Here is a 12012-nt window from a genome sequence, read left to right as displayed (position 1 = left end):
GTTCCTAGGGAGGATCCTCTTGGTTACTTGCAAAGCATCCTACTGACTAGGAAGGGGCAACCGCAGCTTCTCCAGGAAGCTTGCTGATACCGGGGGTTCCTGCCAGCACCTGCCAATAACGGCCCTTTCAGCTTCATGGGGCTCCTCAGTGGGTTCTGTGACCCAACCAATTAAGTAATGGCTGGTGGAGAGCGAAAGGGGAGCGCGCTGCTGGCTCTCCTTCTGCCTGGGCTGTGGGCGCCCCATGCAGGAGGACTGGAGCACTTGCGCGCCGCGGACACCTGCGGGTCTCCGCTGGCTTCTTTCCTTCCTGATCTTGTAACAAACTGGTCCTAGAAACGCTTGGTTTGAAGCGATGCCAAGCTGTGTTATGTTTACCACCTGCGCCTCATTAACTGGCGGCGCCATAAGCGCCTTGTAAAGGAGCCCAAACTGACGTCACGTGGAACCCGGGCCCGTCTCTCCAGCCACTTGGCCCGCCAGGGCGCCGCGCTCCCTGGCCTTGACACTTTCCTGCTCAGGTGAGTTTGCTCAGCCACGGTCATAGTCACAGTCCTCATCAAAATAGTATCAACTGCTACAGTTTTGAGGTAGACACCCGGCTAGGCGCTCTGCATCCAATTTCTTGTTTAATATTCACAATCACCGTACCCGAGAGCGTTTTACCGACGACAGAGGCTTGAGGAGAAGCAGCTGGCCCAGCTCACGTGGTTAGGAAGCGACAGGGTCAGGCCAGAGCCACAAGAGGGCGCGCTCCTCATTTTTCCATATTGTTCTACGGTTTCGCTTTTTCTGGGGGAAACCGACGTTGTATTTTGACTCCGGTAAAAATCCACGTGAACACCGTACGCATGTATGTATGCGTATGTATGTATATGTATGCATGTATGTATTGGAAGGACAGGGCGGCATTGGGAAACGGGCTGCAGGTACTGTGAGCACATTTCTGGAACAGAACATTATGCTGCATCTGTTGTGACAGGAGGCAGAATTTTTGCATTAGGCGTCATGTACCATTTGGGAGGTTGGTCATCAGTGCCATATGGGGCGAAACTGTAAAGCTACCAGAGGCTTTTGTGAGTTATGGCTGGCAAGCCACATCGTGTGTGTATGCATGCAAGCTTCCACACTTTTCTAGATCTTCCTTTCATGTTAGTCCTGGGCACTCCCTTGCCTTGGTAACATTTGGAATTAAAGTCTGGAGAGGCTGTTTTCCTCTGCCTAAGGTAATCTAAAGGCTCCAGTCTTCCTTTTTTTCCACCGCTCTCTCGCCCCTCCCCGCCTTTCCCCTTGTTCCCAACTCTTGGTCTGACTGAAGCTTCCGTTCTGAACGTTTAAGTTGTACTTACTCTTTTTTTTTTTTTTTTAAAAATTGAGTGTGTAAATATTTATTTTGCATACCCTTTGCGTTTATCAATAATAACACAAAGGAATATATAGACATATACAATCTGCCCTTAAAAATATTTCTTAATTAATTTTTTTATTGAAGTGTAGTTGACACATGATGTTACATTTGTTTTAGGTGTACAATGTAGTGATTTGACAACTCTGTACCTTATGCTGTGCTTTCCACAAGTGTAGTTACTGTTCCATTAAATTATTATTAAACTATTACTGTAATTATTATTAAATATTACAAAATAACATTGACTATATTCTTTATGCTATACCTTTCATCCCCGTACCTCCCACCCCCCACCTTCACCCATTTTGCCCACCCCCCAGCACCCTCCTTTCTGGCGACTACCAGTTTGTTTTCTTTTTTTTTGTTTGTTTTTAATTTTTTAAATGTTTATTCATTTTTGATATAGAGACAGAGTGTGGGCAGGGGAGGGGCAGAGAGAGAGGGAGACACAGAATCCGAAGCAGGCTCCAGGTTCTGAGCTGTCAACACAGAGCCCAACACAGGGCTCAAACTCACAGACTGTGAGATCATGACCTGAGCCCAAGTCAGATGCTTAACTGACTGAGCCACTCAGGTGCCCCTACCAGTTTGTTTTCTGAATTTATGGGTCTATTTCTGCTTTGTTCCTTTTTTTTTTTTTTTATTCCACATATAAGTACAATCATGTGGTATTTTTCTTTCTCTGTAGGGTTTATTTCACTTAGCATAATATCCTCTATGTCCATCCATGTTGTCATAAATGGCAAGATCTCATGCTTTTTTTATGGCTAATATTCCATTGTGGGTATGTATATCCATATATATATATATATATATATATATATATATATATATACATATATATATACACACCACATCCTCTTCATTCATCTGTTGATGGACACTTGGGTTGCTTCCATATCTTGGCTACTGTAAATAATGTTGCAAAAAACATAGGTATATATTTTTTGAATTAGTGTTTTTGTTTTCTCTGGGTAAATATCCAACAGTGGAATTACTGGATCATATGGTATTTCTGTTTTTAATATTTTGAGGAACCTCCATACTATTTCCCATTATGCCCATACCAGTTTACATCCCCACCAACAGTGCACAAAGGTTCCTTTTTTTCCACATCCTCGCCAACACTTGTTATTGTCTTTTTGACACTAGCCAGTCTGACAGGTATGAGGTGATATCTCATTGAGGTTTTGATTTGCATTTCCCTGATGATTAGTGATGTTGAGTGTCTTTTCAGGTGTCTTTTGGCCATCTATATATCTTTGGGAAAATGGCTATTCAGGTTTTCTATCCATTTTTGAATTGGATTATTTGTTTTCTTGGTGTTGAGTTGGATAAGTTCTTTATATATTTTGGATATTAACTCCTTTATTGGATATATAACTTGCAAATATCTTCTCCCATTCGATAGGCCTTTTCATTTTGTTGATGGTTTCCTTTGCTGTGCAGAAGCTTTTTATTAGGTGTAGTCCCAATAGTTTATTTTTTAATTTTTTTAATTAATTTTTTTAAACATATATTTATTTTTGAGAGACAGAGTATGAATGGGGGGAGGGGCAGAGAGAGAGAGAGGGAGACACAGAATCTGAAGCAGGCTCCAGGCTCTGAACTGTCAGCACAGAACCCGATGTGGGGCTTGAACCCACAAACCATGAGATCATGACCTGAGCTGAAGTTGGATGCTTAACCAACTGAACCACCTAGGTGCCCCCAATAGTTTAGTTTTGCTTTTGTTTTTCTTGACTGAGGAGATGTATGTAGAAAATGTTGTGAAGGCTGATGTCAAGGAAATTACTGCCTATGTTTTCTTCTAGGAGTTTTATGGTTTCGGGTCTCACATTTAGGTCTTTAATCCATTTTGAGTTTGTTTTTGTGAAGTTCTACTTATTTTTCACAGAGGGGAATATTGGTGTTGGGAAAGGCCATTTCTGATTGCCTCATTTCAACAGGCCCTTTCTGATTACAAGTATTGCAATCTAATCTCTGATTATCAATTGATTTAAAGTGATAGTTTTTAAACCTTCATTAAAGAGGTTTGTATACACTGATCCCCCCCAACACCCCTCGCCCTGACACCAGACTTGAGGCTTCTGGAGGGCAAAGACCCTGTCTACTTTATGCACTGAAGCCTTACCGTATAGCTGTGTTCGGTGTTGACACCAGGTAAGTGCATATCTGTGGTTTCCAAACCTGGTGGTACCTCAGAATCAACTTTTTCTCTTTTTAAAAGGCTTTGCTTGGGGATTATGCCAAGATCAGTTTGGGCCGAAGCCTGGCAGTCTGTGTTACCTGAAAAAGTGGTCTGCATCCCTGTGGCATCCATCCCTGCTGCACTGATGTCTCCCTCCGGCTTGCATCATGGCTTCATGAGGTGGGATGGGGTGAGGGGTTCTCTATGACACTGGGAGAAGAGCTTGAGTCTGTGGGTAGGGGGTTGAAAGTGGATTGCTGTCACACTACTGCTCCACTCAGAAGTGGACCCTGTGGTGAGAGAAATCCTTCTGATGGGCTGAGCTGTGAGCAGTACCCTTGTTGGTCTATTTTGTATGGAAGGAGAGATGGCCTGAGGTACTTTACACAGACCTCTAGGCAGTGGTGAATAATTTGGTTAGTGTGGAAGGAATAGGTGTGGAAGATCTGAGGCCAGGATTCTGGAGAAGCCTTTGACTGAACCAGAGGAGTGGTCACAAAGCATGTAGATCTTTATGTTGACCATCAAGACCCAGCAGAAGGGTCACTCCACAACCAGGTAGACGAGATGACTCACCTGGTAGATGTCTGTCAGCCTCTGCCCTTGGTCACCGCAGTGCTCACACGATAGGTCCATGAATGGTGGAACTTCAGTAGCAGGGATAGAAGCTCTGCATGGGTTCCTTCTGACCCAAACTGGTGCAGTTACTGTCACTGCTGAATATCCAAAGTGTTGCTGGCAGAGACCAAAAATGAGCCTTCAGTGCGGTACTACTTCTTAAGGAGTCCAGCTAGATTTGCTGGCAAGTTGATGCCACCAGGCCTTTATCACACTGCAGGGGACAGTGATCCATCCTTTATGGAACTGATTCCCTCAGATACCTGTTTTCTTTTCCTGTGCCTCTGCTAGTATCATCAAGGGTTCACAGAGTGCCTGCTTACTGACATGGGATCCCATGTTACAGCTTTTCATACCAGGGGCCTGTTTTTACAGTGAAGGAAGTGTGATAATGAGCATATAAGCACAGAATCATCATATGCCATATCACATAGGAGCCAAATAGAAGATTGGAATGGCCTGTGGTGCCTTTTACCCTTCAGCTGGAATCAGCTGGCCACAGATCTCAGTTATGTCGTTGAGGTAAAGCCTCCAAGGGACCCAGGGACTCTGGATGCTTATGTTTCCGTAGAGAAGGCCATAGGCTAGAGGGGCCAGATGAGTAGGGGCAGTGGTCTGGGAGGGTGTCTTCAGAGGCACGCCAGATAGCTAGGAGTAGGGGCAATGGAAGAGCTTAATGGCGGCAGAAGAGGGTGGCAGACAACCAAACAAAACCCAGAAATAGGTGTCTGTATCCCCTCTCTGGTGGTTCTGACCAATGAAGCTGAGGGAGGACTTGGGAGTCTGTACTTTAAAAAACTCTTGAGGTGAGTAGGGTGCTCACCCAGGTTTGGAAACCACGTAAGTGTGGAAAGGGGATTGAACATGGAGCAGAAAGAGGCAGATGTGAGTCCTGGCTTCCCCATTTGCCCAGGGTGACCTCCCTTCATACAGGGTTACTGATTTGCTCATTTATACCCTTTTCTCATTTATAAAATTGGGCTTATGATATCAAATGGGATAATAGTGTGTGAACCATTATTAAAGGAGTTAATACACATAAGGCACGCAGAGCAGTGTGTGATTAGCACCAGAGTGCTATTAAAGCATCAGCTATTTAAATGTGCACAGAAAAGAGACTGATGAGGGCCAAAGACCTGAATTTTTCCTGTCTATTATCAGCTCTTCCAGAATCCAGCAGTGGGGGCCCAGGCTACCATTTCTTTCTTTCTCCTCCCCCTAATTTTTCTTTGGAAATAACTTCAAACTTACAAAATGTTGCAAATATGAAATAGTGCAAGGAGCCCCTATATACCCTTTACTCACATTCACCTATCAGGACATTTTGCTCCTGTTTATCATTTGTGTGTATGTGTGTTTTGGTATTTTATTTATTTTTTTAATTGACATCCAAGTTAGTTAGCTTATAGTGCAACAATGATTTCAGGAGTAGATTCCTTGATGCCCCTTACCCATTTAGCCCATCCTGCCTCCCACAACCCCTCTAGTAACCCTCAGTTTTTTCTCCATATTTATGAGTCTCTTATGTTTTGTCCCCCTCCCTGTTTTTATATTATTTTTGTTTCTCTTACTTATGTTCATCCCTTATATGAATGAAGTCATATGATTTTTGTCTTTCTCTGGCTGACTAATTTCACTTAGCATAATACCCTCCAGTTCCATCCACATAGTTGCAAATGGCAAGATTTCATTCTTTTTGATTGCTGAGTAATACTCCATTGTATATGTATATACCACATCTTCTTTATCCATTCATCCATCGATGGACATTTGGGCTCTTTCCATACTTTGGCTATTGTTGATAATGCTGCTATAAACATTGGGGTGTATGTGTCCCTTCGAGACAGCACACCTGTATCCCGTGGATAAATGCCTAGTAGTGCAATTGCTGGGTCGTAGGGTAGTTCTATTTTTAGTTTTTTGAGGAACCTCCATACCATTTTCCAGAGTAGCTGCACCAGCTTGCATTCCCAACAATGCAAAGAGATCCTCTTTCTCTGCATCCTCACCAACATCTGCTGTTGCCTGAATTGTTAATGTTAGCTGTTCTGACAGGTGTGAGGTGGTATCTCATTGTGGCTTTGATTTATGTTTCCCTGATGATGAGTGATGTGGAGCATTTTTTCATGTGTCAGTTGGCCATCTGGATGTCTTCTTTGGAGAAGTGTCCATTCGTGTCTTTTGCCTGTTTCTTCACTGGATGATTTGTTTTTGGGTGTTGAGTTTGATAAGTTCCTTATAGATTTTGGGTACTAACCCTTTATGTAATATGTTGTTTGCAAATATCTTCTCCCATTCCGTCGGTTGCCTTTTAGTTTTACTGGTTGTTTCCTTTTCTGTGCAGAAGCTTTTTATTTTGATGAGGTCCCAATAGTTCATTTTTGCTTATTTGTGTTATCTTTCTTCCTCTCTCTCTAAATATATGGAATATTTGTATGTACACATTTATATATACATACATACATTTATATATGTATACATATTATATATATGTGTATATACATTTTTTGAATAATTTAAGGTAAAGTACATGTATCATGGCCTTTAACCCTAAATACTGCACTATACCAAGTACTAAAGTATAGTACTAGGTGTACTAAATACTGCAATATGGGTAGTCTCTGACATAACTATAGTACAGTTATCAACCTCACAAATTTTCACTGATACGATATTTTGCCTAGTCTAGTGTTCATATTCTACTTTTATTACTGATCTAATGATCTCCTCTCAAGCACTTCCCTCTTTAGTATAGGATCCAGTGTCATGCGGGGTATTACGATTAGTTGTCATGTCTCTTTAGCTTTCTTTAATTTGGAACATTTCCATAGCCTTTGTTTGTCTTTTGTGACATTGACATTTTCCCCAGCTTTATTGAGATATAATTGACTTGTATATTGCAAATTGATGACCACCCTAGCATTAGCTAACACTTGCATCATGTCCTGTAATTACCATTTCTTTTTTTGTGGGAAGAACATCTAAGATCTACTCTTTTAGCAACTTTCAAGTATATGATATAGTAATATTAACTATAATCAGTATGCTGCACATTAGATCCACAGAACTTACTCATCTTCTAACTGTTGCAGAGGTAGAAACCATATACTGGGGGTCATAGGGCCCATTTTCAGGAATGTTAAGATCAGGCTGGACCAGATCCAGAGTGAGTACACAATTATAGTGTTTTCTTTTGGGTCCTGAGAGATGCCTCTGTGTTCCACAGAATATTAGGCTATTATATAGCCTAATATGAGTGTGTGCAAGTTATGAGTATAATCTTGCTTCTCTCCCCGAAAAGGTAAACCATCATTTTAATTATTATTTATTTAGCCCTACTCTGAGGTCTCTGAACTGCCATTTCTTCATAATAATAACTGTAATAATAGTATAAAAAACCAGCAACAATAATGATAATTGCCTGTCTCCCTGGGGTACTGTGAGGATAAAATGAGATAATGAACTCAAAAGTGCTTTGTAATCCAAAAAGAACTATCATTATACTGTGTGTTGCTAAATACCTGTTATTAGCACTTCTCTCTTAGGGTGGGCCTCCCCCCCTTGTAAGTTGGAGAGTTTATGTGATGTCTTTATTTTGGACAGAGTGTGTCAACACAGCCTTAGCATTTTCTCCCTCTTTCTTGCGGGAGACAACTAACTTGTAATGAGAGTCTACCATGTGTAAGGTGCTTTATATATACCATCTTATAGTAATTAAAAATAAAACCTTGTTATGATACAGAATCATTGTTATCACTCTTTTTTTCTGAACTATTTAAGAGCAAGTTGCAGATACGAAAACTCTATACCTCTAAGTACTACATGGGATCTCTCCCCCCAAATAGTACTTTCCTTATAGCCACCAATCAATCCTCCAAAATGAAAAAAATCATTATTAATACATTTCTACCCAAGTTTTTCCAACTCTCCCAACAACAATGCCATCCCCGCCCCCCCCCCTCCCCGCCCCGGCCTTTCTGGTTTAGGATTCAGCTGAGGATCTCACTATATTTCATTGTCATGTCTCTTTAGTCTCCATCAGTCTGGAGTAGTTCCTCAGTATTTCCTTGTCTTGCATGGACTAGAAAGATTTACAGAGTACTGACCTTTCCATTCTGAAGGCTGACCTTCAACCTGGGTCTGTCTGATGTGTTCTCGTGACCAGACTCACGCCGTACATTCTTGGCAGGAATTCCACAGAAAGGATGCTGTGCTCTTGGTGCATCATACCAGCAGGCAACTGATAGTAACTCTTCCCATTAATATCTGGTGATATTAATCCTGACCACCTTGTCAAGTTGGTTTCTGTCAGATTTCTACACCAATAAAGCCACCATATTTTCCCCACTGTGATTAGCAAATATTTGGTGGAGAGATAGTCTGAAATCAGCAATATCCTGTTCCTCATTAAACCTCTACTCATGTGTCTTAGCAATTATTAATAACTCTCTCCATTATGGTTGCCAAATGGTTTTTTTTAAGTTTATTTATTTTGAGAGAGAGAGAGCGAGCACAAGTGGAGGAAGGGCAGAGAGAGAGAGAGAATCCTAAGCAGGCTCTGCACTGTCAATGCAGAGCCTGATATGGGGCTTGAACCCATGACCTGTGAGATCATGACCTGAGCCAAAATCAAGAGTCAGATGCTGAACTGACTGAACCACCCAGGTGCCCCCCAAATGGTGGTTTTCTATGTCCATCATTCCATCTTCATTTATTAGCTGGCATTCTACTGTAAGGAAGGGCTTTGCCTCCCCCCCCCCCTTATTTATTTATCCATTTTTACCTTTAAGGTCTTATGGACTCTCATTTTATTCAGTGAGCTATAAGCCATCACTGTCATTTATTTTAGAGTTTAAAATGTTCAGGTTTAGCTAGTGGGACCCCCTTTAAGCTGACTCCTTAGTCCTTTTGACATATCTTCATTAACCTCTGAGTGTTCCTCACTTCCTGACACAGCAGGATATTCCAGATTCATCTTGGACTTGTACTCCTTTATTTGTTTATATCTTTAAGGTCTTATAGATTCCCATTTTATTTAATGGTTGTAACCCATAACTATTATTATTTATTTCATGGTAACTGCTCCTTTCACCTCCATTTTGTCTCCCCTCAAATTCATCCTATACTTTCACCAGATCAATCTTCTAAAAGCTTAGCTACTGTCATTATCTCTTGAACAACCTGTCAGCTTTGATGAGGTAGAAAAAAATCAAAGCTTCTCACCTGGCATTTAAGACACCTCATACTATGCCCTCATCATCCCTAATATCTAATTTCCCAAGATCTTCCTCATTTGCTTCTAAGCGGGTGTCCTAAGTACCTCCCCTCCTCCTATTCTTCCCTCCTTCCTCTCTTCCTTGCATACTCCCTCCCTCCCTTCCTTCCTTCCTTCCTTCCTTCCTTCCTTCCTTCCTTCCTGTCTCCCTCCCTCTCTTCCTCCCTCTCTTCTTCCCTCCCTTCCTTCCTCCCTCCCTCCTTTCCTTCCTTCCTTCCTTCCTTCCTTCCGTACTGTCTCCCTCCCTCCCTTCCTCCCTCCCTCCCTTCCTCCCTCCCTTCTTCCCTCCCTCCCTTCCTTCCTCCCTCCCTTTTTCCCTCCCTCTTTTCCTTTCTTCCTCCCTTCCTCCCTCCCTTCCTTCCTTCTGTACTGTCTCCCTCCCTCTCTTCCTCCCTCCCTCTCTTCCTCCCTCCCTCCCTTCCTCCCTCCCTTCCTTCCTCCCTCCCTTCTTCCCTCCCTCCCTTCCTTCCTCCCTCCCTTTTCCCTCCCTCTTTTCCTTTCTTCCTCCCTTCCTCCCTCCCTTCCTTCCTTCCTTCCTTCCTTCCTTCCTTCCTTTGTACTTATATAGAAGCTATAATGCGCCAGGCTTGGTACCAAGAACACAGCAGTGAATGAAACAAAGTTCTTGCTGTTGTGTAGCTTGTCATGGAGACAGAAAGTAATCACAGAAATACATATAAATCAGGTGATAATAAATGTGAGAGAGAGCAAAGCAGGATAACGAGACAGATAATGAGAGTAGATTTTTTGTGAGTGAAGGTGTTATCTGTCCCTCTTTCGACCTGTGTGTGTGTGTGTGTGTGTGTGTGCACAGTTGTGAGTGCTGTTTTATGGAGGGCACATCTAGTACCTCCATGACTTTGCTTGTGCCATTCTATTTCACAGACCGTCTCCTGTTGACATTTGAGCTTGAATTTGAAGAGGTAAGATTTTCCCCTCTGCATGAAGTTTTCCTTGCTTGCCCAAACACAGTGACCTTTCCTCTTCTAAGCAAATAAAACTTGGTAGAAAACATGGATCTGTATATTAAAGCACTTTATATTAAAGTGATAAAATTATACCAGGCAGTATAAATAGGGCAAGGTTTTTTTTTTAAGGTTTATTTATTTTTGAGAGAGAGAGAGAAACAGAGTGTGAGTGGGGGAGGGGCAGAGAGAGAGGGAGACACAGAATCCAAAGTGGGCTGCAGGCTCTGAGCTGTCAGCACAGAGCCTGACATGGGCTCGAACCCATGAACTGTGAGATCATGACTTGAGCCAAAGCTGGATGCTTAACTGACCGAGCCACCCAGGTACCTGTAAACGGCATAAGTTTCCAAGTTTAAGAGCTAATCTCATCTGTATATTTGTTTTTCTCTCTCCCTGGACCACATGGTAGATTCTTAACCAGTTTGAATTAAAACATAAATAGAATCAGTGAAAATGGATTCAGAAGAAGAGAAAGATGATAGACTTTCAGGAGTTAGCGGGAAAGTGATTGTAGCAGCCCTTTCCAGAGTTCTGAGCTAAGATCACATCTAATTCTAGCTTCTGTAGGTTTGAACTCTGGAGCCTCTTCTACTAGGGTTTTATTTTCTGAATTTCAGAGATGGCAGATGATTGACTGAATGTTGCAGATCAGATTTCAGGGTGAGCTGCTCTTGACAGTTATTTCTGATTGATCTTACTTTCTGGTAAATCCTTGCAACAAACCTTAGGGAAAAAAATCACAATGTCAGAATTCAATGCTGTTAGCTTAAAGCAAGCAAGAAAGCAAACAGAGAAGCCTATAATCAATTAGCCCAAACACCTCCATATTATTGGAGTTTTCTAATTTTTCCACCCTTAAATAAACATAGAAACTGCCAAGTTTAAAGTTTAGGTTAGATACTTTGCCCTGTGTAGGTACCTGAAGTGTTCCCCAGATTGTTTCTGCTTTTCCCGTGCTGCTTTTGAAGAGGGCCAAGATGAATTGCACCGATAGTGCTGTAGGTGGCGCTGTGTACTCAACGCGTGGTGGTCCCCGTGTCTCCAAGATTCTCATTTGGAGATGGCGTCTGGCATCTTTTTAGTTAAACTTGATCTATCTGCTGAGCTTCTGTGGAGCAAGTCTGAGAAACAGATTAGCCGATTTCTGACCCTAAACGGAAGGTCAGCCGTTTTGTGCTCAAATGTAGCATTCACCCCAGGCTGGATCATGTCCCGCGCTGGGCTTTGGAATTACGCCCATAAGCTATGAAAATGACCCTGAGGTGTTTCTTCCTAGCCTCTGCCTGGCCGTCTTTTCTGGGTTTTGTACTCGGAAGCAGAGAGTGCATTAGAGTCACATTCTACATTAGAGTCACATTCTAAGCCCGTGAGGATGGAGGAGTTGGGTTGAACATAACTCATCAGCTTTCTTTTAAGCAGCAAGGCTGCTGCTTGGTGTTTTAGGTGGCATAGCTCAATTTCTAAATCCAATATTGCCCTTTAAAGGGGGCACCTTAATCAAAAGAGGCCTTTATTGCTCCAGCCTTGCTCCCAAGTCCTGTAGCTTGTTGTT

The sequence above is a fragment of the Panthera tigris genome, chromosome B3 (assembly GCF_018350195.1).
Source record: "Panthera tigris isolate Pti1 chromosome B3, P.tigris_Pti1_mat1.1, whole genome shotgun sequence".
NCBI lineage: Eukaryota > Metazoa > Chordata > Mammalia > Carnivora > Felidae > Panthera > Panthera tigris.
Note: the sequence above shows the minus strand (reverse complement) of the source record.